The sequence below is a fragment of the Rhipicephalus sanguineus genome, chromosome 4, assembly GCF_013339695.2.
Source record: "Rhipicephalus sanguineus isolate Rsan-2018 chromosome 4, BIME_Rsan_1.4, whole genome shotgun sequence".
NCBI lineage: Eukaryota > Metazoa > Arthropoda > Arachnida > Ixodida > Ixodidae > Rhipicephalus > Rhipicephalus sanguineus.
In genome coordinates, this window is record NC_051179.1 from 194,457,718 (window position 1) to 194,482,682 (window position 24,965).

Sequence of the window (24,965 nt, forward strand, 5' to 3'; positions counted from 1 at the left end):
CTAGGAAAGCGCATCGCCAGCCCGCGCGAGAGTGAGGACAAGAAGTGACGATCGTGTGTTGTTCTGCGGTTTCCGTAGGATTGAAATTGCAATAACGTGTGTTCCAAAAGGAGTTCTTGGTCGTTTGGTACGAAGTAGCACGCGAGTGGTCAGTGTGTGGTCTGAAAGAAGAATTGATGTGCGCGATGGAATTTTCCGACATTATTGGGAAATGCAGAGTGCAATCGAAAACCGTGGACTACGACATACGAGTGGAGGTGAGCTTTTGATTTTTCAGCGCTCTACGTGTGCTGAGCCATACTGAACTGTTTTCGTTCCCAACGAAGAGGACGCGGCAAACTTGTGTCTGATTCCGCACCGGCTACCCTGCTCGCCGCTCTGGCTGGCAAGAAATCACGCGTGAAAGCAGAAGACGCAGACAGGCACATTGCCCCTCTAGGTGGCCGTTGTCAGCTTGTGTATACATTTAAAATAAATAATAAACGGCAAAAAAAAAACGCACAAGAGTGGGGACACTTATGGACAGAATTCGAGGTGTTGCTTACGCAGCCCCGCACAGCTGCGGTAGAGTTATCTTTCATTTTTGTCCGACTTCTGAGGTAACCCGTAGAATTTTAAAGCTAGCTGCTTCCGAACGGTGTTTCTACAGCTGTTGTGCCAGCCATGCACGCAGAATTATGAAAAAGTACCGGACTACTGCGACGTTTTTACGTCCTTTCGGCGAGGAGCCCTGCGTTTCTACCGCGACTGTGTGCCCGGGAGCAACAAACGACAGTCCCAAGTTTTCCGCCACGGGCGTCTGGTGGCGCTGCCTGTTCGGTTCAAAGCTGCAGAGCACTAGGCCTATATATCTACATTTAAACGTGGGAGCATCAGTCAGCGCTGCCAGTAGTCATGACGGCGAGTGTGGAACACTCTTTTTCCGCCTGCTGGCGTCACGTTGCACGTGAACTTATCACGAGCCCGCAGCTGACCAATAATCCCTCGCATACTACCTGAAAGCATCAAGTCTGCCAGAACGAGACCCTCGCTATGAATGAAGGAAAGAAGTGGAAATTTTAAGGGCTCATTTTTCTTTGTTATACACAATATTAATTAGCAGTAACAGACAATAATGCCAAGGAACGTATAAGGGACGTTATTAGTAGCAAATGTAAGGTAAATGTGAAGAAAGAAAAGTGGACGAAAAGATAACTTGCCACGGGCAGGGACTGAACCTGCGACCTTCGAATAATGCGTCCGATGCTCTACCAACTGAGCTACCGCGGCGGCCATCCCCCCGTCCACTTTATGGGGTATATATGTACATTTAAACGTGGGAGCGTCAGTCAGCACCGCCAGTAGCCATGACGGCGAGTGTGGAACACTCTTTTTCCGCCTGTTGGCGTCACGTTGCACGTGAGCTTATTACGAGCTGGCAGCTGACCAATAATCCCTCGCATACTACCTGAAAGCATCAAGTCCGCCAGAACGAGACCCTCGCTATGAATGAAGGAAAGAAGTGGAAACTTTAAGGGCTCGTTTTTCTTTGGTATACACAATATTAATGAGCACTAACAGACAATAATGCCAAGGAACGTATAGGGGACGTTATTAGTAGTAAATGTAAGTAAATGTGAAGATAAGTGGACGAAAAAAAAAATATATATATAGATATATATATATATATATGGCTGTGTACACTGAATGCTAGTTACGCTCGGTTTTGTGGCGCAAAAGCGACTAAGGCTTTGCTGTGCCTGACACACAGTGGAGAGAAAACATTTCTATAGTGAACTACAATATGGCTGTAACTATGAGAGATGTGTGCTCGATGATGAAAAGTGGGATACAATGAATGATGTTAAAATGGCTGTAGAGAGGCCTAAGAGAACTTGCTCAGCAAACATGTAAAATATACCGGGTGTCCCAGCTATCTTTAGCCAAGGGTTAAAAGATACAATATTGGAGGCAGGTGAGTGAAATCCGTTGCAAATTGCTGATAGTTACCTTGTGCACTACAGACAATTTTTTGTTTTGTAATTAATTTGTTAATTAGTATTATTTAACTAAATTGCTAGATATTGGCTTTAGGCAAGAAATGAGATTTGCAAAGTTCAAGAGCGTCTTCAGAAACCGCAGTTGCATTATTTGCGATAAAGAAAGTCTCACGCATGCCATTTTTTCCAAGCTGCAAAGAAAACCCGTGAAATACAAAAAGAACCCCCTGACTAGCGCATTCGCGTGGCAGTGAACATGCTGCTCTCAGCCGTGGTTTGAGCGAACGAAATCAGCTGCGACCGCGCCTCGCCGGCTCCGCTGCAGCAGTAAGCCAATAAGTTAGCGGTGGTTTCTTGGCCCGCGCTCCCTACAACTTCCACCGTGACGCGCGCCAACTAGCTGAAGTGTACTGGCGTATTTGCCATCTAACGCCATCATGCCTCCGTGCATTTGCACTGCTTATCCATAAAGACATCGCCGCATGGCGCAGTGATAGCGGCCCCTTTGAATTTCTGGTCTGCTTCATCCCATAACACTTCGGCAAAGCTGACTTTCGGACTCTGCCACTGTCGCAAACAGATCGACTCAGGAAAGTGCTGGTTCGAACTTACGAGATGACAGATGCGGCAGAGGTGGTGGGATTAAATTAATGCCTTTCAGACCTGCAATTTGGGCAAAAAGCCCGAAAAATCGGACGCCAAAGAGTTTCAGCCTCTGAAATTTAGGACATTCTTATACACTGACGTTTATGGGGCTGGAGATGGTGCCACGAACGCGTCCAAATTTTCGAGCATGCCGGAAAAATGGGCGTCCAAAAAATCAGCAGTTGACTGTAATGTTTTCAAAAATGACTGATTTCAAAAGAGCACGATGCTGCGTTCACATTGTTATACGAACAAGCAGAGGACATAAAGCACATGCAACGTAACTATCGCTTCACTTTTACAACTGTCATAGAACCGCGTGCTTGAATGTGTGGTTCACACCTGTCTAAACCCTGGCCCTTGCATTCATTTTGATCAACAAGGCCGTTGGACATATCTGCGAGCAATGGGAATCTCCCCCAGCTACTGGTTCCCTAAACGTGATGACAAGTAGCAAGTACGGTCTACCAAATGCACAATTTTTCTTTGTGTGGACGCAGGAAATGACTGTTTTCATGATTTTCACAGCTATTAAGTGCCATACTTTACGTAAACGCTTCATCATTTCGACATGCATGAAGACAATTGTGAAAAACCAAGTTGCACATTAAATGCTCATGTGCAAGTTGCTTATTTGTCAGCAAAAGCAGTTGCGATTTTTAAAACAACCTTCCGAGATGACCTCAAGCATCTTTCAATGAGGCAGGCAAAATGAGTGCAGCTCCCAGTGCAACAAGTATATCCTATTATCCAGTATACTGTGCATGGCTTTTCCATGAAAAGCGTTGCGTCATCTTTTCTTTCACACTTTTCAGTGAATGCTCACAGGACCAATATTTAAACCTTGTGTCGTTCGATTGTTCTGTATACATGGGGCAATTCTGACTGGTTATTAGTGGCGAACATTGCCTTGCAGATATTTTAATTTTGTTTTAAAGTAAAAATCACTGCTCGTCCGAGTTGGTAGCACCTCGCGACATCACCATTATTGTGACCCTGTGAAGTGGAACCAGTGAAGCGGGTATTAATGACTTTGACTGGCACCCGATGAATACGCTTGCCCCTCAACCCCTCTCGCCCTCTTGTCGGGCTGATGTCAGGTGAAGTTCTAATATTTTCCCCTTTTTCTTTAAGGTAGCGACATCTGCCTCCTCTCCCGAACACCTTTCCCGTGCGTCTGCCACCATGTTCTTCCTAACCCCCTTCAGCGGAGAACTCGTATACAGAGTGTCCAACCACTTATGGCTACTGAGTGCAGACAAGTTTAACCCTTTGAGGGTAATATACTGGACAAGGGTGTCAATGCAGGCTAGTTGGTATTTCATTGCAGGTTTTTGGGTGTGCGCCTCTTTCCTGTCATCTTCTTTCTTACCAATTCGTACGCGGCGCTACACCCAAAAACCTTTGAGGGTCTTCGCTGTACATGTACTGCATAGCCTGCATGTTTAAAAGTGCGCTTTTTTAGATCATTTCTCTTGCTTGGCATGTGCTGCCACGCTTTGGGAATATGTGAAATTTTTTTCATGCACCGATCTCTCTCCGTTTTTACAGCAAAAGAACAATGAGATCACAACAAGGGCGGTTTTTGGCGCTGTAGTTGTCCACCGCCGCCGGTGTCCGTAACCACTATCCATTCAATTTATTTAATTTATTCAGTTTCTTACAATGTTACATAATTAGTGATATGTATTACATTCGGAGGTCCCATAGTTCCGGGAACTGACGGGGGGACCTCCTAATACTGAAACACTTGTATGTTAAGTGTCAAATGCAGCATGAGAAAAAAGAATGCATTGATAAAAAAAAATTTACTGAAAAGCTCGGGAGAATGCAAAATTGACAAATGAAAGCAAAAAGTGAATGAAAAAAATCAATGAAAAAAAAAACACTGCTATGGTGTATAAATCTATGATTATACAATAGTTAGTATAAGCTGAAGAAAAAAGAATGCCAGAGAAAATCTTCATGATGCAGGCATCAAGAAATCATCAAAACGAAGTGGCTACAATAAAATCAAAAACAAAAGTAATATACAAAACAATGAATACAAAACGATGTACGAATTGCTGCAACAAAACAAAAGCAAGGTGAATTCATCTTGAAACAATAAGTATTCAGAGGTAATGATAGCGAATCAAGCATGCACAATAATAAAAAAGAAAGGAGCAAATCATATTAAAATAAAAAAGGAAGAATGACAGATTAGTAAGCTATTGTAATTCCTCACATAATTGGTCAAGACAGTATTTTTTGTGAAGGTTTTTAAAAATATATATCGATGGGGATGATTTAATTTCATATGGTACTGAGTTCCAAAATGATATGCCTGAAAAGAGGGCAGTTAGTTTCCCGTAATTTGTGCGAACGCGCGGAAGAAGTAGATTACCGTTTGAACAGAACCTGGTAATGTTAGTATTTATAAGCAGTTCATTTGAGTAAGCCGGGATGGAGGTGCCACATTGCGTAAGCTTAAAGATAAATTGAGATAGCTGATGTTTAAGTAGTTCTTTTAGTGGCAGAATATTTAGATTTTGGTATAGTGGTTTTGAGGGTGTAAAAACATTATTGAAGGTAATTAGTCGTACAGCTTGGTTTTGAAGGCGTTGAAGGGAATCCAGGTGACAGTAATAAGTGTTAGCCCAAGATGATACGCAGTAAGACAGATGACTATGAATGTAGGAGTGATATAGCGCACGGATAATATGTCTCTGGAAATAATTACGTGATTTAATGATGACATGTATGCCAAAAGAAACTTTCTGCATTAGCGAATGAACGTGAAGATGATATTTTAGGTGTTTATCAATGTCACACCCAGAAACCTGGCGCTGTTAGTAACCGGTATTTCATTGTCCCCTATCGTAAGCACCACGGGTGCCACTTTTAGTAATGGAGAATGAAATATTACGAATGTAGTTTTAGTTGGGTTAATGTGCAGGCAATTACTACTGCACCGAATATCGCTTGAAATAATAAAAAAAAAAACAAAAGAAAAAATTTCCAGGATGCAACGAGGTTCGAACCTGGGCCCTCTGCGTGTGAGTGTGAGCCCAGTATTCAACCTCAGAGCCATGCCGGTGCTTGAAACTGCTTTGCAAATTGACCCTATATAGGCTTCATGTCGGGAAGGAACCACATTAACATATGTAATGTAGCGTGGTAAAAGAGTAAAATAACAACCAAGTCTCACACAGCGCGAATTCTGTAAGCAGGCGTCACACAATGCGAATTGCGCAACGAGTGGTTTGTTGAATGCTTCCAACCCATTACAAAGTGCTCTGCCATAATTCTTCATCGTCATCAGCCACAGCATCAACAAAGTGCACACAATGTCTTACAGGTGTTTAGCAGGTACCACGGTTCTGCGCAGAATGAAGAAAAATTGCATAGTGGCTGCTTTCCTACTTCACAAAAATTATGATGATTTATAGCGCAGTGGGTTCCTCGCCAGTGCACTTCTATTGGTTGCCAAGGAAGCCCATAAGGCTCCCACGATCCATTTGATCAGGGTCTCAATAAGGTTAATTCCCTCTCTCTATCTCTTTCTAACGTTAGCGTATGTTATGAAGCGTGGTGGGAGAATGAAATAGCAACCGGGCGTCACACAATGCGAATTATGTAACTAGTGGGTCCTTTAAAGCTTCCAACCCATTACAAAGGGATCAGCCATAATTCATCATCATCAACCGTCGCATCAACAAAGTGCACATAATGCCTTAGGATGGTACCTCGCTTCTCCGCAGAATGACGAGTAATGTCGTGGTGGGTCCTTCCCAACTTCACAAAAATTATGATTTGTGGCGTAGTGGGTACGTTCCTAGTGTACTTGTATTAGTAGCCACAAGGGAGTTTATAACGGGCTCTAGAAATGCCGCTCTTCAAGCTTTCGCTGTGACTGTGCTGTGCTTTCCGCGCAGGCCTGGCGTTTTTTTTTTTTTTGCTTCCCAAAATGGCACGCCGCTTGCCCATACGAGCACGTTCGCGGTGCGGCTGGCTTAAAATGCGTGCCTTCTTTGATCATTTCTCTTGCTTGGCATGTGCTGCCACGCTTTGGGAATACGTGGAATTTTTTTCATGCGCCGATGTCTCTCCGTTGTCGCTTTTTGCTTCGCAAAGCGGTGCACCCGTGGTACGGCTGGTTCAAAACGCGTGCCTTTTTTTTATCATTTCTCTTGCATGGAATCTGCTGCCACGCTTTGGGAATATGTGGAATTTTTTTCATGCGTCGATTCCTCTCCGTTTTTCTTTCTTTCCTGCTTTCCGAAACGGCGCGGCAGCTTTCACTTGCGCACCAGAACGCGCTCACGCGGTGCAGCTGGTTTCGGTTTCATCCTTCGGGTGGTTATCGCTTCTCGCGCCCACAAAGCTGATAGCCGTCTGGTTTCTAATCTCTCAAAGGGTGACCGCTTGTGACACTCTCGTTTATTGCTCCCCAGGGTGCGATTACATCTGCTTCTGTGCGGCGCTAAAATACACAAACGACGCTGCCATGGTTGCGTTTCCTGTTTTGGGGAGCACGAACATTTTTTGACCGGAAAAGTACTCTGGTAGGCTTATTTTTGTATGTCTGTGAGTTATCTTTAATACAATGCATAATTTTTATTCATAAAAAATCGTATAAGTGTTTTTTTTAGGATTTTGCTTGATGTTACTATGAATAAACCTTGTGTATGTAACAAAAATGTTTTTTTTTGGTCACCTTACGGTCATGCAAAAAAGATGTCAGACAATTTTTTTCTTAAATAGAATTGCCTGAAGAATTTATTTCAGCAATAAAAAAATTACACATTTTTGGACTGCATTTCATGAAAAAATTTGACCCTCAAAGGGTTAACCATTGACAACTGCTGACTGCTGCATGAGTGCAGACAATCAAATACTGTCGCAAGAAATGGCTTAATATGTACGGCAGTGTCAGAGCCCAACGTGAGATTTGTAACTGTAAATGTTAACCACATGTGTCCACAGCTCATTTTTCGGCTACCTTTGCTACATTGTATAGCACTGTGCTGTAAAATGTAGTCTTGGGTATGTTTTTACAATATATTGCTTATATGCCGCCCATATTATACCATCCATATAACACGCGAGGTGTTTGAAGCCTTCCATATCGCAAGAAGAGTTAAATATTGCATTAGTCAACCCTCCCTGGCACTGCGTGAGACCGGGATAGCCTATCTAGGCTTCAATTACTGTTACCACATCCTACATTCATGCATATAGACTGTAAGTTTCTTTTTTTAGAGCTGTGCTAACAGCAAAGTTCTGAGTGCGAATCGAATCGAATATTTTTCGAACAGTTGTCGAATATTTTTTTAATACTCCGAAGCGAAATAACAGAAAAAGCTTCAGAGGATCCCTAAGCATATTCTTATGAGATAGCAACATGAAAGCATTTCTTTTGGCTAAGTTGGTGAAGTGCAGGAGTGGTGGTGGTCCCTAGTTGTCTTATCAAGGATGAGGCAATGCAGAGGCCGAATTGTATTTATTTACATGATTTGGTGCAATCAGTGTGGTGTCGACTTTACATGCGAAAGGAAAAGACGCTATTTTCTCAACCTCTCCTCCTCCTTCAACTTCTATGGAGGCCCAACTGATGTGGCGGGCAAGGGCACGCTCCCTTCGAGTCAGGAGTTCCTAATCTGCCCCATAGACGTCAATGTATAAGAACATCTGAAATTTCAGATGCTGAAACTTTCCAGCATCCAATTTCTTGGTCTTTCTGCCTAAATTTCAGATCTGAAATGGCATTAAAGCCTCCAACTCTGCCGCGTCCATCATCTCGTAGGTTCGAACCAGCGCTTTTGTGAGTCAATCTGTTTGCAGCCGTAGTAGAGTCCGAAAAGCAGCTTTGCTGCAATGCCACAGTGTGATGGGGTGAAGCATATCAAAAATCTGAAGGGGCCATTGTCACAGCGCAGTGCGGCGATGTCTTAACGGATAAGCACTGGAAATGCATTGAGATGCTATGGCGGCAGGTGGCAAACGTGCCCAACCCTTATGATAAGAATCTTCAGCTGACTGCTCAGTAGTGCATGTGGCCTAGCGCGCCGCGCTGCCGTTCATGTTGCCTCTCTGTGCAAGACCGCTAAGTGCGCCACACAGATGTGCTGCCTACATGAATGAAAGCGGCTCGCCATCACTGCGCCCGTGTGCAGTCAGGAACACAGTGGCCATCACAAACTCTTTCATGACAAACACGTGCATATGGTACAGCAAGCAGCCCTGGCAGTGACGACCTCAGCTTAGTTGGCGATGCGTTGTACTAAACTACGAACCACCGGCTCCACGCCACAGAAAATGTTGCGTATCGGCGGAGAGTCGGGGAAAGCCGAACGAGTCGTCTGCTCTTCCACCACAGTCTGTGTTCCGTGTCATTGTTTCCAAACGCTCCATGTGAGAGAGCCGTAATCTATTCCGTGCATTGCTGGTATCAGCGGTGCTCATCACGAGATGCAAATTTGCAATTGGCGGTTGGCATGTAGTTAAGTGGGGTTCGCGGCAGGTACCGAATGTATTCACAAGAGCCTGGGGACGCACCAAAATGCCTGAGAAGTTTACTGGGAGGCATTAAAGCTGTTTCGGACGTGACTGTGGCAATATGACCACTTGAGCAGAATAAAAAAGCATGAATTCGTTTTTCTGGACAGCCCGATTTTTCGGACGATTTCGCGGTCCCTAGGGGGTCCGAAAAATCGGACGTTGACTGTATTTACCTTCCGGACGTTCGAATACTTCGAACAGTCGCCAACGACCCAACGTGCTGGCCATGTACGTTGAAGTCGAACACAAGACCTGGGATGCCATCCTTCCATACGTGACCTTCTCATACAACATGGCCGTGCATGAAATGATGCAGATGACGCCATACAAGTTGGTCTATGGAAGGAACCCAGCAACGACGCTTGGAGCTATGCTGCCGAACATCACCTACGAAAAAAATCTTGATGTTCCTTACTTGCAGCGCACCAGAGAAGCTTGACAGCTCACCCGCCTACGCATCAAGAACCAGCAGAGGTTCGACAGCCATACTACAATCTTTGACGACGCAACATGAATGACCAACCCGGTGACCGTGCCTGGGTCTAGACAAATTCAACGACGTGGACTGAGTGAAAAGCTCCTGCACTGGTACAAGGTAATCGGATGTTTCGGTGCACAGGATTATGAGGTGGTCATACCTGATGGTCTAACGTCATCACAGTGGTGCCGCACATAATCCGATGTCATCCACAAGGTGCGCCTTGAAGCTTATTACGTGCGCCAACGAACTGTAACATTTTATCAACTTACTTCATGAATTTGTCGACATATTGAGTACTGAATGGGGACGCAATACAGGTGCTCTATTGTGCTCTCCTTGTTTCTCTCATGATGTGCTATCATAGGAGACCAACTGCCTGCAGACATAAGCTATGGCATCAACAAAAAACATCAAGCTCACAGAAGCAGCAAGAAGAGAGGATGAAGGTATTCTGAAAGAGAAATTTTGACGAGATCCACTGCCAGCACTCGACACCAGCAATGTGGTGCTGGTGAAAAGAGGACCAAGTCTGAACACAGAAATACAGAAGGCCATTTTGCTTGGTGAAGATGGCAAGCCAATAAGGACAGTTTAAGACCATATGGAACATCAGGCTCAATGACACCATGGAATCCACTGCCATTAGAAATATCATCGATCATTTAGAAGGCGGCACCGTGTCAATTCCTGGTCCTATTTCGTGAACGTCGCCATCATTTTGCTTACAAGAGGGCATATTATACAAAAGAAACACCGGTGTCGACAGCAGATTTCATCTTCTAGTTGCACTTCAAGGCCTTTGCGATGGCATCCTGTTAGCTTGCCACGACGAGCGACATCTGCCCACCTGGGCTACTCAAGGACTCTTGATCGGGTGCACCAACTATTCGCAATGCCCACGAACTATAGATGGCACGCTGTGCGATTCAAGAGAGCACCTGGAGGAGGGTCAACTCGTTTGTTAGCATAGGAACAAATAGGACGTGCGGGCATACGACCCGTGCCAATTTCATCGGACGAGGTCATGAGCTGCACTGAAATGGATATGAGACCAAAATACTTTCCCAAACGACAAAAAGTGCTAAATGCTCGCCACCTAATTATTTGCTGTGGTGTGAAAGGTTATATTTCGGCTCCATTACCGTGCATCAACGATGCTTTGCGAAACCGTGTGCATGCTACGGAAAACTGCACGAACTAGAATTGACGCATGAACTGAAGGACACTCCAGGTAGTATGTATCGAGCCTGCCTGATGGACTTGCCGCAGCAGTAGGCTGCTAGCGAGTAGCGCCGTCGCTGCTGCAAGGGACCGCATGTTTAACGTGTTCATGGTTTCCAAACATATTACACCATCGTCGTTACTAGCAAAATCAGGAACGTGGAGTTACTTCTTCAACAGAACTCAAGCATCCAACGTCCCATTCAGTAGCGCTTGTGTAACAGCCATGCTCAGATTCTAGCCGTGTGCAATTCACTTCACTTGCATGTTGCAGGTTCGATCAGCACAATCGAAACATGAATATCGAAAAGAATGTACAAGTATGCTTTTCGCTTTATTATTATTATTATTATTATTTTTTTTTTGCGTTTGCACACGGTTTTTACTTGTCTTTCTTGTCCTTGTTTTCTTGGTTGATCTTTTCAAATAAACTTTTCAGTTGCGAGTCAGCGTTCGTCCTGTGTAAATGTTCCTTCTTAGTCTCCGTCCTTCAGCGCTGCACCAAGAATGCATTTGTACTAACTAGCCCAACTTTCTATCCTGTCGCAACGTCGTTGCGAAAATTTCATTTCATTTCATTTCATTTCATTTACTGATACTGTCAGCCCTTTTAGCGGGCTATTACAGGAGTGGAATGGAATCATATTAAACAGAAATGTGCATAAGAGAAACATAAGAAAAGGAACCTTCACTACTGGAACACATATCATTTCGCAGCACATATACATACAACAAATCTATCATAATTGCTAGGCATGTAGATTTAAACAGAGAAGTTCGTCAGTAAAAAATAAAGAAAGAGAGCATCACTGCCGAAACACATATCATAATTTTGTGCAAAATATAACACATAACAAAACACATAATAAATAATATAAACATAAATGAAACACATAATGAATATCATAACCTAGTTACATAACCTAGTTACATATCATAACCTAGTTACATGTCATCACAATCTTAGCGCATGGCATCAAAGTACACTATAGGTTTTATTGCTTCTAAAAAGTCAGTAAGTGATTTAATTTTCACAACCGAATCTGGTAACGAATTCCACTGCTGAATCGCCCTAGGGAAGAAGCTGTACCTGAAACAGTCATTATGAACTTTGGGGAAAGTACCTGTCGTAGCTTATTTTAACATGATTATGAATTATTAAGAAGATGAATTTCAGCGTTTCATATTCGGTTCGTTTTTGTAGAGGTGAGAGCTCTGCAAGTTTACATAATTCGGTAGGTGAATGGAAACGGCGATATTTATTAAATATAAACCTAGAACTAAGACGCTGTATTTTGTCGAGTTTCAAAGAGTTAGTTTGGGTATAGGGATCCCAAACTACTTTAGCATATTCGATTATGGGTCTTAGCAAGGTTTTATAGGCTAAAGTTTCGAGGACGCGTCCTCGAACGACAATGCCGTTCGGCAGGTACCGGTGAAGTACGGGTGAAGTTAGCAGAGAGCCATGGATCATGGCCGTAAATGCACGTTTCATTGCTCTAACCATTTCACTTCCGCTGGTCAAGCTCGAGCGTGTTGGTGGCATGCGGTGCTCCATAATGTCCACAGTAAATTGCGCTACACGCTACGCACAAAAAAAACTATGCTTTTATTTTGATCTCGCTCAAGGATATTATACATTAAATACAATCAAAGTGACTTACGAGCATGAAAAAACATTAACGCACGAGGGGACTAGAAGTGCGACTCGCTCCTCGTGAGTTAGCAGCTGATCGTTCATCGTCACTATCACTCTCGGTGCTTTCACAGCCTTCTACGTGCAGTGAAAGATCCTGGTCATCAAGATGGTTTCTTTCATCATCACTGCTGAAAGCCATCTGAAGAATTTCCCCCGCCGAAAGACATCGACCACTCCGTGTCACCATGTTTACAGTTAGAGAAATGTCTGGGCTCAGAGAACATCTTGCTCTCAAAACTTTCAACAAAAAGATCGCTTGCAGTGTGCTGCCACCTATCAACAAATGTACAAAACGAAACAGCGCAGTGCTGGCTTTGAAAGCAACACAGAGGTGAAGGACAGCATTGAGAGCGTTCGTTCCACGATAGCCGTGGAGCAGACGCATCCTCGAATGGCTGAAACGTTGTTCGCACAATTCATAACAGCACTTTCCTGACAAAGGATAAAGCGCCCCATTTTAAAGTATCGCCAATTTGAGACTGCTCAGTTATAGAAGAGCACATCGCAAGCCCGCGGTACTTCCCGCATACACTGTTATGGGATTCATGCACTACAAAAACACTGACGAATACTATATGCAAGTAAAACAGGGTGGGTTTCAACTGAAAAGGTCAGAATATAACATTTAACTAACCTACACGGCTACAGAAAACCTCGCGAAGCTGATATGTGTACACTGTGGGCTATCACTGAAAGTGCGACTTGCCATGTATTTTCATGAAAACTTTGAGTCTCGCAAGAACAAATCAGATTTCTTGTGTCACGGAGGGCCCAGCTTGTTCACTGATGTAGTAAACATGCAAAGTCGTAGTGTTCCTTTCCTGCCAACACGTTAACAATAGGACCAGCACAGACGAACAAGGGAACGGCTACCAGAGTTGCCAGTTTATTGTCTGCTGACGCTCCTCATGGGGGTTCTCCTGACTTCCGCTTGGTGGTGTGACAGTCTAGGGGCATTAAGAATATTAATGGCCTAACTGGCTGCTTGTGTCAAACGCTACGTGAAAGGATGCCACGAATGCCAGTGTTACAAGTCACCACCCTTAAAGCCTGCAGGCCTCCTACAACTCATCGACCCACCGCGTACGCCGTTTCATCAAGTTAGAATGGACCTCCTTGGACTGGTTCCTTTGTCTTCCGCTGGAAACAAGTGGATCATTGTCGCAGCTGATACTTGATGCGTTACACTGAGACGAAGGCACTGCTGAAGTTGCCCAGTTTTTTATGCCCCACACTGTGCTTCGTCAGAGCACTCCGTGATTCATCATCACTGACCGAGGGACAGCATTTATGGCAACGCTTCTGGGCAACATTTTCAAGCTCAGTTACGCGAACCACCGCAAAACCACTGCATACCACCCTCAGACTAATGGCTTGACAGAAAGACTAAACAAAATGCTATATTAATGAGAACTGACAGACAATAACGTCAAGGAAAGTATAGGGGGTGTTATCTGTAGTATTTAGAATATAAATGTGAAGAAAGTAAAGTGGACGAAAAGATGACTTGCCGCCGGCAGGGACCGAACCTGCGACCTTCGAATAACGCGTCCGATGCTCTACCACTGAGCTACGGCGGCGGTCATCCTCCCGTCCACTTTGTGGGGTATATATGTTGATTTAAACCTAGGAGTGTTAGTCAGCGCCAATCGCAGCCATGGCGGCGAGTGTGGAACACTCTTTTTTTTGCCTGTTGGCATCACGTAGCACGTGATCTTTTTACGAGCTGGCAGCTGACCAATAATCCCTCGCATACTACCTGAAGGCATTAAGTCTGCCAGGACGAGACCCTCGCCATGAATGAAGGAAAGGAGATGATTTTTTAAGGGCTCGTTTATCTTTGTTAGACACAATATTAATGAGAACTGACAGACAATAACGTCAAGGAAAGTATAGGGGGTGTTATCTGTAGTATTTAGAATATAAATGTGAAGAAAGTAAAGTGGACGAAAAGATGACTTGCCGCTGGCAGGGACCGAACCTGTGACCTTCGAATAACGCGTCCGATGCTCTACCACTGAGCTACGGCGGCGGTCATCCTCCCGTCCACTTTGTGGGGTATATATGTTGATTTAAACCTAGGAGTGTTAGTCAGCGCCAATCGCAGCCATGGCGGCGAGTGTGGAACACTCTTTTTTTTGAAGGTCGAAGGTCGCAGGTTCGGTCCCTGCCGGCGGCAAGTCATCTTTTCGTCCACTTTTCGTCCACAGAAATCCAAAGAACTGTGAACTGCGTTTTTTTTTCTTATTACCGACTACAGTACGCATTTTCTTTCACGTGCATATTCCCCATGTGTTATAAAATATTTTCTTTGTTCTTTTTTTTTTTGTTTCATTATGGGCCCCTTAGTGGACCTCATGTGTTTGAGCATCGATTCTATGCTCCATTAGGAGGGGGAATAATGCCAACTGCTATTTTGAGCCAGCAAGCTGCGGCCAGCCAAAATGGAGTGCTAGCCGTTCATTCGTGTCTGACATTCATGTCTTGCTGTTTCTCTATACTTGCCCTAGTGCGTGACAATATATCCTGGCATCATCCCAGGTGGGATGCAAACCCAGTGATGCCACCGAGGACTTCTGATTTGGAGCAATTTTTGGAGCACCAAAATATCCATTTTGGAGCACTTTGGAGCAGATAATTTTGCATCTGGGAGCACTCTGGAGCAGCTAACTTTACATATCGGAGTGCACTGGAAAAGCAAATTCCATTAAAGGGACTGTCTACCGTCCTTCATCGCTTTTCTGTTTTGTACCGCAATAGAAAGCGTACAGTCTGAGGTGTCCAACCTTGCAGCGGTTTCTCTGGAAAGTGAGTAGAAATTTTTAAAACAGAATTTTTCGATCTGTGTTTGGTCTTCTTCCATAGGCGTGAAACATGCCAACACTGGTTGGTGGGCGCGATGACGATTGTAGTGCCGGTAAAAATTAAAACCGAAAGCACATGCGATTTCTGTAGGATTACTTTATTTTCGCTGAACCCTATTGTAATGAATACAACAGTCGTTTTCAGCGCGCTAGCGGTTAAACGAAGCCTTATTATACAATTACAGAACACTTGTTTTGCTGTAATCGCAGTCTATGCGTTTATTTTAGTAGTGCTGCCGCAATCCAAATCCCAGTCGATTCATCAAAAAGAGACAATAAATGCGTGCCTTCACAGCGCAGCACATGTGAGACATCCTAACAACAATACAGCGGCACAGTACGACCAGCGCTGAGAGCCGCACGGCATAGCGCATGAATTGAAGCAGACGAAATCGAAGACGGCATCGCAAGCAGCGCCACCTGGATGCATGAGAAAAAAAAAGCAAAAAATTACTCCCTGACGCAATCGAAAGGTGCCTCGAGTGCGTAAAATACAATTTGAAGTTATACATGTTTGTTTTTAAGCAAAATGAGTCTACCTGCGAGAATTTCTTGTCCTATCAGTAGATTGAACCGTATTGCCGTTTGGTGAAGGCCAGCGGTCATCCTTTCATGATTTTCAACATCAAATTAAAGATATAATTCCTTTTTTTACGAAGCAAAAGCATGCTCGTTGCCCATTTTCACCACAATCAGAAAGATTTTTCGAGCGGTAGACAGTCCCTTTAACATTCAAGCACCTGAATAATTATTACGGGGCTCTTATGAAGAGCTAGAAATATTTCGATTCATTGCAAATCTCATGGAAAAAATCAACTCAGGAGAACTCCGTATTTCACTCGATAATGCAAAAATAAGGGCTCGTGCGGTTGAGTGTTCTGGATTAACCTCTTCAGTCATTATATTCGACACTAGCAAATAAACAGAATAGCAGATCAATAAAATTGTACTTTATGAAATAACACTCTAGGTACATCTATGCCGTGTACAACAGTGCCTCAATGCCAAAGAGTCATACGGTCCCAAATGCATTCCCCTAAGACGACTTCAAGGCGAAAGCCAGGTTCTTCTCAATCGATGTGTTGATCTTCCCCCTCCCTCTCTGCAGGCTTTCTGCACCTCACATAGCTTTGCACTGCCTCCATGATCGGCGCACCGATCACGGAAGCAGTGCAAAGCGACGACGCCATGTTATGACGTCATCACGTGACATTACGATATATGACGCCATGATGACGTCACAAGTTCTGACGATCTATGACGCCCATCATGTGATGAATATTTTTTGCATAAATCGATTGACGCCGCCGATGGTCACTTTTCGTGTTTGATGAAGCATAGATCTAAGGCTTTCGCATTAATATTGCGTATTGAACGCTAACAGCCTGGCCATTAACAACCTGGCCTTACATACCAAACTGTCCTCCATCATGCCACCTCTGTGCCGTGCGCGAAACAGCCTCACTTATCATCCACTTCACAGAGTGGAATGGCTCTTCAATTTCTTTTTAATTTTTATTGTGATAGCAATTATATAGACACTATCGACGGGTTTTTGCCATCGCCGTTGCCGTAACCATGGCCTCCGAGATGGTGGGCGCGCGGCGTGTTTGCGTCCGTCATCTCGGAGGCCATGCCGTAACATTCCGTATGAAGTCCAAATTGACAACATCACGCCGCGCATTCTACCCGCGAGTAAAAGCTCGCGAGCGCTGGCGACGAACGCGGCTGAAGCAGAGATTAAACGAGTCTGTCATCTACGTCGCACGGACGGCGCATGAGATAACATCTTCCACGTGCGGGCCTGCCGTCGATTGCTCATCAGAGAGGAAACGCCCCACCCACCTTTCGTAAGGAGTATGAAGGGACGCCAGGAGAGGGGTGCAGGGGTTGGGGGACTGCATCGCTCGAAGAGCGCAGTCGGCGGCGCGCGCGTTATCTCGAGGCATCAGGAGACGGCTTGTACACTTGTACTCTCAACGCTTACTTTGCATTTAGAGAACTCACAGCACGAAAACCTCTTCGGTTCCTGGAGTGGCCATATTCCCTTAAACCAGCGTTTTGTTGAGTTACGCGAGAATGGATCCAAAAAGAGTTAGCTGCTAGCCTTACTTCGTATAACAATGCAATTTGTTGGCATCGCATTCATTGCTTCGCCCTTAAGCGAAACTGAGTTTTTTTTAACCGTCAGCTATTGACGAGGGGCGGACGTGTAACATGGCGTAGCCGCTTCGCAGTGGGCCGCCAGCAACAGGCCTTCTACTGACAGCTGCGCATATTAAAACGCAATTGCGGCTGCTCTGACCAGGAGGCATGTTTTTATTATTGAGATGAAATTTAGTGCGATAGCAATTATATGGACACTCTCGACGACGGGCTTTTGCCGTCATGTCCCGTACGTATAAAGTCCAAATTGATAGCATGCCCCCGCGCATCGTATGTTTTACCGCAACTAAAAGCGCACAAGCAGGGCCGACAAACGCGGCTGAAGCAGAGATCTAACGAGCCGGCCCATCTCCGTCGCTCGGAGGGCGCATGCGATAACATCACCCCGCTCGGAAGGCCTACAGTCGAAGCAGAGAGGAAACGCCCCGCGCGTCTTGAGTGCCTGAAAAGACGCCGGGGGGGAGGGGGGGGATGTCACTAGAGCAGCAACTTTAAACTTTGATTCTAAGGGCGCGGTCGCGATTGCTGGCGCGCGGGCTATCGGCAGCCATGCGGCTCGTATACCCTTTTACGTGCTGCGCTCTCAACGCGAACAGACTGTGCGGAAAGAGAATCTCCTTGGAGCGGCCGTATTCTCTTACACCAATGTTTTGTAGAGTTACGCGAGATCGGATCCTTGCTATTGCATTCATTCACCCCTTGTGGTGAAACTGTGACTTTCTTTCAAAAAAGCAAGCAAAAAATTCGAATTGGAACCTTAGCACTCACAAGCTCGAAAAGGCAGGGCCTTTTAAGGGGTATTTACTGCAGAGTGATTACAAACCTGATGTGCTGGTGGAAGGAATTACGAAAATGTTCTTCTGGATGAAGATCCATGAATAAAGTATATATCTGAGGAAAAGTGTCAATGCGTTCCCACCGTCCACGTGCTCTTCCATAGACGCGAAGCACGGAAAATTCGAGAAGACACGCAAGTTGGGCGAGTTGGTGAGGTTCCATGGTAAAAATGTAAAACAGCGCTAACTTAAACACAAGACGAAGGAAGATGAGACACACACGGCGCTGAACTTGCACACACGGCGCTGAGTTGCAAGTTCAGCGCCGTGTGTGTCTCATCTTCCTTCGTCTTGTGTTTAAGTTAGCGCTGTTTTACATTTTTACCACGGAAAATTCGATATTGTTCCATATATCTACTGCCAGTGATCCCAGATTTCATTCCGCGATGTCCAGAAACAGAATTGTGACAGACATTTTAGCGGCACGCGTGTAGTTATTACTGAACATTGCTTTCATTACGTGCCGTGCGACGCTTGAAACGAGCTATCAGCAGTGTTTCTGGAACAGATGACATCCCCCGATGAATCGCCGTCACACTTTCAAGCAGCCGATTGGCCAGACGTCACAAGCCTCTGCGGAGAGCGCATTTTGCTGTCAAGCCGACTTGCAGAAAAGAAGCTGCGTCGGCACCATGCATGGCGTAATGGCCCACTCCGCGCGCATACGCGAGCGCTGTTTATTCAGCGCAATAATTCTTGGTCCGTGGTTGTAACTTTGACGGCCCCAAAATCAAGCTGCACGTTTTGATGTGCCTGCGGTGCGACTGCCGGTGATAGACGCCCCCAAACCCGAGACTCTGGCGCAGTTTGGCGCAATTCTCGGCGATATTATCAGGATGGCGCAGTAAATACAATTTGGCGCACTTTGGCGCAGGAGTGGAATCACTGCAAACCATGCTGGGGGGAATGAAGCAATCCAAGCAGCCTACAGCCGGAACAAGTCAGAACAAGACAAGGGGCATAATAATAATATCTGGAGTTAAACATATTAAAACCACGATATGATTATGAGGGACGCCACAGTGGAGGGCTCTGGAAAATTTCGACCACCTGGCGTTCTTTAACGTGCACCTACTAAATCTAATTACATGGGCCTCAAACATTTTCGCCTCTATCGAAAATGCAGCCGCCGTGGCCAGGATTCAATCCCGCGACCAGCAGTCGAGCACCATAACCACTAGACCACCGTGGCGGGTCGAGGTACCTTAGCGACAAGGGGCAGGTGGGGTGAAGAGAATAAGAAGTGAAATAGAACAAGATGAGGTCTGTTGTGCGCAGTTACTAAATGCAGTTTTACTACGACTAGCGACATGCCTTCACCCCATGCTTCACGCCATGCCAGAAATTCTGCCAAATGTCCTGATGAAGACCATCTCGAGGTTGCCACTCATCTACAGCACACCAAAGAAGCTCGATGGCTCGCCCTCCTGCGTTTCAAGAACCAGCAGATGATCGACAGCTGTCACTGCAATCTTCTACAGCACCACATGGAATACCAACCCAGTGACGGTGCTTGGGTCTGGACGCTGATACGCCAACATGGGCTTAGCAAAATGTTTCTGCAGGGATACACTGGGCCTTAGAGGATATTTTGATGTTGTCGTGCACTGGACCACGTGGCATGATGACAGTGGCGCTGCACACTGTTCTAGATGCTGCCATCTAGGCAAAGCTCGTGACAGTGTGTGTTTGGCCTGGCGCATGGCTAGGCTCCTAGACTAGAATGCGTCTGGATAAATGTGTGTCCACAAAAAAAAAAAAAAAAAAAAAAAACAGCCTTCTCGATTGTCCCTGACGACTATAACATGATGCTATCAGTGGACATCAGCTTCTTGTCACCCTTCTTGCAAAGAATACCGCAAGGAAAAAAACACCGGTGAGCTGCTTATACTCTTGGAACTTGAGCAGAGTATCCTCTAAGATTTGAGGCCATGGTGTCGTTCGCTGTTCAACCGCTGGACGCTTTCAATTTTTCACCACTGAACAAGTGGCCATAGTTGAAACAACGTTTTGAACATTTCCGAACCTCTTCAAACCTGTGCGGGAAGCCTGAGAAACATCAAGTAGAGATGAATGAAAGAAGGGCAGTTTTAAGGGCTCGTTTTTCTTTGCTAGACACAACATTATTTAGAACTAACAGACAAGAAAGCCAAAGAAAGTACAGGGGTACCCCCTACACTTTCCTTGGCTTTAGAATGAGCGAGGGTCTCGTTCTGGCAGACTGGATGCCTTCAGGTAGTATGCGAGGGATCATTGGTCAGCTGCAAGCTCGCAAAAAGATCCCATGTGTCGCGATGCCAGCAGGCAGAAAAATAATGTTCAACACTCGCCGCCATGGCTGCTAGCGGCACAGACTAACACTCCTAGGTTTAAATGCACATATACAGTATAACCTCGTTACAACAGATCTGTTTACAACAGACATTCGGCTATTACATACCAATTTGCGGCATTATACCGACCTCCGTATTTGTTCCATTGACTGAGCTTCGTTTACAACGGATTCTGGTACAACGGACATTCGGATATGATTGACTAAAATGTCAGGCCAGCAAGGTGGCCAGGACTCCTCTAGAGTGGACTTTTCTACCACGGACATACCAAATTCAATAACTTCCGACTTCAAACATCGCTTAGCATACTTTCGGGACGGGAACAGCGCGCCGTGGATATCGACGTACCGATTTAAGAACGAAGGTCGCCGATCTCCGGTTTGTCATTGATCATCTATGCCTAGCTGTAGCGACAAAAAATCGGCGCGCAGCGTGCTTGGTGTTGCGTTTTGGGACGCTGACGCGCGAAATTGCTAGCCGCTGCACCGCTTCTCCGAACGGTCGCTGCGCGGCGAGCTTGGCCAGGGGGTCCGCTGCCGATGCACAAAATGCCCATCCGCGGTTTCTTCGCTTTCGCATGTCCGCTAGCGCGATGTTCTTGCCTGCAAAGTTCGGATTTGTCTCGTACATCGGCGCCGTGAGCGGAGTTAGGCCTAGTCATGTCATCGAGTAGAAAGCTCGATTGCGATGTGCGTGGCCGCGGTGCCCGATGTTTCAAAATACGTCATGCTCGATTGCGAGTACAAAGATGTCCCGCAGTGGTCTTCATCATAAGCTCCGAAGTGCTGATAAGAAGAACTTTAACAGCGGGTCCGAGTCAACGCTATTACAGCCGCACGTATGCGATCTGATGACTCAACTTCCGCTTGCAGCTGCCAAGCTAAAGCGTTCTAAATTATCATCGACCCATGAACACAGTAGCGCAATTTTCTACAGCCACAACTTCGCGACACACAAGCAGCAGACGACGATACCGAAGCAAGCATCCCGGCAGAAGCAGCCAATCGAAGGCCTTGAATTGAACTTCAAACATGTGCTTTTTGTACGCTTGTTACTGAAGGGAAGAGCTAGCTGAAACGGAGAACTTGGAACATGGAGAAATGCTCTTTACGATGAGCCCAAAATGGTGGCGCCCGGTTGCACCATTGTCGAGCTATAATTTTGAAAAACGCTTTTATTTTTTTGCTATTTCCGCAGTTTTCGCCAAGTCGGCAGACGCAAAAAAAAAATATTTTATAACACTTCTACATAGTTTTCAGTGAAGATATTTTGGAATCAGATGGAAAATGGGCTACAGAAACTGAAAATGCGATTTTCCAAAAATCGCTTTTTTTTGGACCCCTGTTAAAAACAGGACCACGTTTGTGACTCGTAATTCTCTCCGGTTATAACAGACCCATTCAGTGTTTACATAAAAGGCTGTTGTAACAGTACTTGGATTTTACATACTCCCTTTACAACAGACCAAAATCCTCTTCACTGTGAAGGTCTGCTGTAATGAGGTTGTACTGTATATATGCCCCATAAAGTAGACGGGAGGATGACCGCCACCGTAGCTCAGTGGTAGAGCATCGGACACGTTATTCAAAGGTCGCAGGTTCGGTCCCTGCCGGCGGCAAGTTATCTTTTTGTCCACTTTACTTTCTTCACATTTACAGTAAACTCCCGTTAAGACGAACTCGGTGAAGACGAATTCTCGCTTATGCTGAACAACATGGGAATGTTTGTTTGGTTTCCCATAGACTCATGCAAAAAAAATCTGCTTAAGACGAACTGTTTAACAGGTCTCTTCTGTTATGCCGAACTTTCCCAGTGACCGACAATGCTGGCAATTCTGTGCAACGAACATTGCAGTCTTGGTGGGGCATTCAGGTGAATGAGAGAAGGCAAAAAAAAAAAAAGCGCTTTCTGGCGCAAAGCAAAGAGGCCGAGGGAGGGAGCGTGATAAGCGAAGAAGAAAGGTCAGCATATAAAGCCAGTATCTCCCTCACCCTCAGCCTGTGTGTGGGGAAAGTGCTGGCTTTATCAGCAAAGAAAGCAACAGAAATGGTTGGGGGATTTACTACTGGGACCCGCAGGCCACTGCGTCCTTTTGTATTCTCCCCCCGTTCCTCGATTCCCTGGCTGGGGTACAAAGGAGAATGGAGAAACACAAGAGCCTGGTGTTCCTACGGGGCTTTCGCATATGATCTGCCGTGTACAGATGGGCAAATGCAAGGGGAGTGGGGAATATGAAAGCGACAACGGGGACAAAAATTGTCTTCGCGTTAGAATCGAGTACGAAACTGAAACTACGTCTGCTGCACTAGCACTCCAGTCAGAGGTGTCAAATGCATTGTGATCACCGTCACACAATGGCGGCCGAGTACATGTTGTACTTATAAAAAATTAGAGAACGCTGAGACGTGGCTGCTTGTTTCGCTATCCAAGTCCTAAGCACAGAACTACTGATGGATGAAACGGACAGGATAGAGATGTACAGAAAAAGGAGATGAAGTCTAGGGTTTGACGAAAACTCGTCTGGCGAGGAAAAATCATGGTCGATGAAAACGTACACTCACCAAAATAAATAAAGCAACAACAGAATTGACGTTTCAGCGCCCAGTACGGGTGCCTTGTTCACAATGAACGAATGCATGCTGGTCTTTATTATATATGTGTCGAAAGGCGCAACGCGCTTGCGTATACCTCAGGGAGTGGACCCCGTGTCCGATTTATCGTGTTAGTAGTTGATTGTATGCAAAAAGATTCAATGAGCAGGCGGGATGATAACTTTTTCTCTTTTTCGATGATGGAAGCCGATTGCCAATCAAGACAGTGTCCAGTTTTTTCACTATGTTCTGCCAGAGAGTTTGAAATCGTGTGCCCTTTGGCTACATCATTACGGTACTGCTGCAGTCTTCTTTTAAAGTTTCCACTCTCGCCTATGTAGCACACCTGGCAGTCTTTGCACGGAATTTTGTAGACGACGCCAGGGTATCTTTCCTTTTCAAGACGGTCTTTCACTCGAACGAGTTGTTGTTCCAGCTTGCTTGAGGGGATGTCGCAGACTTGCACTTCATAATCTTGAAATATTCTGTTGACGTCACACGTACTGCATCCGGCCTTTCAACAAGCGTTTATCGAAAGCCTACGCATACAGGGAAATATCTCCACTTCGATTCGGCACATCCCATTGGACAAAAACGATCTGCTGCATTGACACTGTTTAACCGCGCATACCGACTGTGTTCTACTTCCGACGCACGCAGAGCTGAGTTGAAGAGAGTGACGCAGGACCTGATCGGCAATGGCTACCCCAGTCATTTTATAAAAACTGAAGAAAGGTGCGCAGCTGACCCCTCTACCAGGGCAACGACAACGAGGAAGCGGGCTTCACTCCCCTATGCACGAGGCGTGAGCGAGTCCCTTTCAAGAATATTCCAAGATTATGAAGTGCAAGTCTGCCACATCCCCTCAAGCAAGCTGAAACAACAAGGATCCGTTGATGGGCGAGTTGGTACATGTCTTGAAATATACTGAGTATGTGCAGCGCAATGGTACGAAGACAAGAGAACAGCGCCAGTCCATGTCGTTTGTGTGTCTTCTCTTGTCTTCGTACCATTGCGCTGCACATACTCTGAAACAACAACTCGTTCGAGTGAAAGACCTTCTTGAAAAGGAAAGATACCCTGGCATCGTCTACAAAATTCCGTGCCAAGACTGCCAGGTGTGCTACATAGGTGAGACTGGAAACTTTAAAAGAAGACTGCAGCAGCACCGTAATGATGTAGCCAAAGGGCACACGATTTCAAACGCTCTGGCAGAACATAGTGAAAAAACTGGACACTGTCTTGATTGGCAATCGGCTTCCATCGTCGAAAAAGAGAAAAAGTTATCATCCCGCCTGCTCATCGAATCTTTTTGCATACAATCAACTACTAACACGATAAATCGGACACGGGATCCACTCCCTGAGGTATACGCAAGCGCGTTGTGCCTTTCGACGCATATATAATAAAGACCAGCATGCATTCGTTCATTGTGAACAAGGCACCCGTACTGGGCGCCGAAACGTCAATTCTGTTGTTGCTTTATTTATTTTGGCGAGTGTACGTTTTCATCGACCAGAAAAAGGAGATGTAGAGGGGAGAGTTAAGTAGCTGTCATTAGGAAGCGAGACAGGCCCATAGCAACTGGGCTCCTTTTGGGATGCTCC

The 24,965-nt window shown here is 45.5% G+C and overlaps 1 protein-coding gene and 1 non-coding gene across 3 annotated transcripts in view; both read right to left on the minus strand.

The window, feature by feature from the left end:
- Window positions 1-24,965, minus strand: part of LOC119391003 (ARF GTPase-activating protein GIT2) — a 369,377-nt gene that overhangs the window by 74,340 nt on the left and 270,072 nt on the right. The window lies entirely within an intron of this gene.
- On the minus strand, window positions 1,197-1,269 carry Trnam-cau (transfer RNA methionine (anticodon CAU)). Its single transcript has one exon. It is a non-coding gene; the product is annotated as a tRNA-Met (tRNA).